We start from the raw sequence: 4571 nt of genomic DNA, 5'->3' as shown, positions 1-4571 counted from the left end.
ATGCAATAAAAAATTACCAGCACACCAGCAGACAAGACCAAATAATAAAAAATCAAGGCAAAATATGGACCCACAGAATATCTTGATATTTGAGGTAGCAGACACAGTCTTTAAAATAATTAATATGTTCAAGGGATTAGATGACAAAATGGAGAACTTCAGCAGAGAACTGGAAACTTTTAAGGGAAATCCAACAGTAATTTTATAACTGAAAATGTCAATAATTGAAATTAAGAATTCAATAGATCGGTTTAATTAGATGGAGCCAAAGAAATGATTAAGAAACTGGAAGACAGATGAGAAGAAAATATCCAGACCATAGCATTGAGTGAAGAAAGTATGGAAAATACAAAATAGAAAGGAAGAGATACAGGGACATAATGGGTGTGATTGGAGGGCCAGGAGAGAGAAAAGCAGAAGAAATATTTGAACAGATAAGTGAGGGTCCTAAGAACTGATGGAAGATATCAAGCCACAGATTCAAAAAGTGCTATTGCACCCAAGCAAGATAAATACAAAGATTCACTGTAGGTCATGGATTATCAGGATTAGTTGACTTTGGCAAACTGCTAGTTCACCATCTGAAACTACTACAATCCAGTCTGATTCCCTCTTAAAAATTTCCCTGTTACTGAGTCCTGTAGTTTTACTCTGAAGTGTTACTAGTTTAAAAATAAAGCAGAAAGTAGGAACCATATAGTTAGCAAAGACTACATTTAGTCTATTACGTCAACTTCCGCTGTGTCTTCCTGCAATTTCATATGTTTGATCTTACTTAGATTTTAATTAAACTTTTTATTTTGAGAATAACTATAGATTCACATGCAGTTGTCAGAAATAATACAGGGTGATCCCATCCCATATACCCATTACTCAGTTTCTTCCAAGGTTAACATCTTACAAAGCTACAGTACAATATCATAACCAGGTTAATGACATTGACACAGTCTAGATCCAGAATATTTCCATCACAACAAGGATTCTCTTTGTTGCTCTTTCATAGCCATAAACACTTTCCTCCTGTCCCCACTCCCGCTTTAACACTTGGCAACCATTAATCTGTGGTACATTTCTATAATTGTGTCATTTTGGGAATGTTATATAAATGAGAATAGACATATATCTATATCTATATCTATATCTATATCTATATCTATATCTATATCTGTATCTTTATCTATCTATCTATCTATCTGTCTATCTATACCTATGGAAACCTTTTGGAATTGGCTCCCTCAGTCAGCATAATTCTCTGGTGATTCATTGAGATTGTTGTGTCAGTAGTTGGCTCCTTTTCATTGCTGATCAGTATTCCATGGTATGGATGTCCTAGTTCTGTTTAACCATTCACCCATTGAAGGACATCTGGGTTGTTTCTTATTTGGGGCTATTATAAATAAAACTGCCATAAAAATTCATGTTATAAACATTTTTGCCCACTTTTTTTTAAATTAAATTCAGTTTTATTGAAATACATTCACACACCATACAATCATCCATGATATACAATCCACTGTCCACTTTGCCCACTTTTTGTGCTATCATAAATTTTCATTTCTCTGGGACAAATGCCCAAGAGGGCAATTGTTGGGTTTTATGGTAGTTGTGCATTTAGCTTTTTATAAAACTGCCAAACCATTCTTCAGAGTGGTACCATTTTAAATTCTCACCAGCAATCTATGAATGATCCAATTTCTCCACATCCTCACCAGCATTTGGTATTGCCACTATTTTTAATTTTAGCCCTTCTGATAGATGTGTAGTGAATATTTCATTGTGATTTTAATTTGAATTTCCCTAATGGTAAATGATATTGGACATTTTTTTCATGTGCTTATTTGTCATCTGTATATCTTCTTCAGTGAAATATCTTTTCATTGTCTTTTGCCTATCTTCTAATTGTCTTGTTTGTTTTTTTCTTTGCATTTTGAGAGTTCTTTATATATTCTGAACATTAGCCCTTTTATGGATTTGTAGTTTGCAAACCTCAACCCTTAGCTTATATTCTCATCTTCTTAATATTGTCTTTTGCAGAGCAAAAGTTGATTTTGATGAATTTACCCATTTTTATGGTTTGTGCTATTGGTGTCAAGACCAAGAACTCTGTGCTTAGCCCTAGATCCTGAAGTTTTTCTCCTTTGTTTTCTTTCTAAAAGTTTTAATGTTTTATGTTGATGTCTGTGATCTGTTTTGAGTTAATTTTCATATAAGGTATGAATGTAGGCCAAGGTGCTTTTTTGGGGGGGAAGGGGGAGGGGCCTGTGTATTTCCAAGTGTTACAGCAACATTTGTCTAAAAGGCTATCATTTCTCCATTGAATTGTCTTTACACTTTGTCAAAACTCAATTTAGGCATATTTATGTGGGCCTATTTTGTGGTTCTCCATTCTGTCCCATTAATCTATGTGTCTATCCCCCTGTAATACCCCAAACTCTTGATTATTTATGCTATATAATATCTTGAAATTGGGTAGACTGAACCTCCCGCTTCATTCTTCTCTTTCAAAGTTGTTTTATTGATTCTAGTTTCTTCGCCTTTCTGTGTAAGCTATATAATAATCTTGTCTGTAGCTACAAAATATCTTGCTGGGATTTTCCTAGGATTGCATGAATCCTGTGTTACTTTGGGGACAATTGTTGTCTTCATGATGTTGAGTCTTCCAATCCATGAACATTGGTATGTCTCTCCATTTATTTAGATCTTTGTATTTTGATCAGTGTTGTGTAGTTTTCATTACATAAGTCTTGTACATGTTTTGTCAGATTTATACCTAAGTATTTCATTTTGAGTGATATTTAGTTTCAATGTCCACTTGATTAATTTTTGTGTGCTTATCTTGTATTCTGTAACCTTACTGAACTCACCTCTTGTTTCAGGAATTTTGTGTAGTTTCCTTGGATATTTCTGCATTGAAATTATGCCTTTTGAAAATAGGGGCAGTTTTATTTCTTCCCTTATAATCTGTATGCTTTTATTCCCTTTTCTTGCCTTATTGTACTAGCTAGATCTTCCAACTCTATTTTGAATAAGAGTGGTGGGAGTGGACATCCTTGGCTTGCTCCTTATCTTAGGGGGAAAGCATTCAATCTTTCACCATTAAGTATGTTACTTGTAAAGTTTTTGTAGATGATTTTTTTCAAGTTGAGTGAGTTCTTCTCTGTTACTATTTTTCTGAGTGTTTTTATCATGAATAGGTGTTGGTTTTTGTCAAATGCTTTTTTGGTATTGATTAATATGATCATGTGATCTTTCTCCCTTCGTGTGTTAATATTTACATTACATTGATTTTTTAACTGCATAAACAGTAAAAGTTAAACAATCCAACTGGAAGATGAGCAGTCATACACAATTTGCTATTTAATCATTTTTAAGTGCACAACTCAGTGGCATTAATTATATTTATAAAGTTCTGCTGCCATCAACACCAGGATAATACTGGTTTCATAAGATGAACTGGGAAGTATTCCCTCATCTTCAATTTTCTGGAAGAGAGTGTGTAGAATTGGTGTTAATTCTTCTCTAAGTATTTGGTAGAATTCTAGAATTCTCCTGTGAAACCATCTGGGTCTGGGGATTTTTTTGTTGAGGATTTTAAATTATGAATTCAGTCTCCTTAATATTTATATGGTTACTCAAATTATCTATTTCATTTTGAGTGAGTATGGTAGTTGTTTTTTGAGGAATTGGTTTATTTTATCTATGTTGTTAAACTTATATGTAGAGTTTTCTATGGTATTCCCTTATTATCCCTTTGATATCTGCAGGGTCTGTATGATTTCCCTGTATCATTCCTGATATTAGTAATTTGTGCCATCTCTCTTTTTTCTTTGTCAGTCTTGCTAGAGGTTTGCCAATTTTATTCATTTTTTCAAAGAACAAGGTCTTTGTTTTCTGATTTTCTATTGTTTTCCTGTTTGCAATTTTGTTTTGTGCCTCTTTTATTACTTTCTTCCTTCTTGCTTTGCTTTTATTTTGCTCTTCTTTTTCTGTTTTTTTTTTTTTTTTTCTTTTTTCAGAGAAGAAATGGGATTGTTGATATGGGAGTTTTTTTTCTCCTTTCTAATGTATATATTTAGTGCTATAATTTTGTCTCTAAGAACTGCTTTAGCTGTGTCACACAAATTTTATTATGTTGTAGTTTCATTTGCATTCGGATCAATGTATTATTAGAATTTCCCTTAATATTTCCTCTTGGATTCCCATGAATATTTAGAAGTGTGTTGTTTAGTTTTCAAGTGCTTGGGTATTTTTCTGTTATTTTTCTGTAATCAGTTTCTAGTTTGATTTCATTGTGGTTGGAGAACACACACTGTATGATTTAAAATTGTTAAAATTTGTTGAGTTTCTTTTTATGGTCTAGGATATGGTCTATCTTGATATATGTTTCATGGGCACTTAAAAATGTATATTCTACTGTTAGGTAGAGTTCTATAAAGGTCAAGTGATTCTCTTGATTGATGGCGTTGTTGACTTCATTGATATCCTTCCTGGCTTTCTGTGTAGCTGTTCTGTCAATTATTGAGGGGGTGGTATTGAAATCTCCAACTATAATTGTGATTTCTCTATTTAAC

The sequence above is a fragment of the Choloepus didactylus genome, chromosome 3, assembly GCF_015220235.1.
Source record: "Choloepus didactylus isolate mChoDid1 chromosome 3, mChoDid1.pri, whole genome shotgun sequence".
In the NCBI taxonomy this organism is placed as follows: Eukaryota; Metazoa; Chordata; class Mammalia; order Pilosa; family Megalonychidae; genus Choloepus; species Choloepus didactylus.
The sequence above is the reverse complement of the archived record's forward strand: the minus strand, read 5'-3'. Positions refer to the sequence as shown.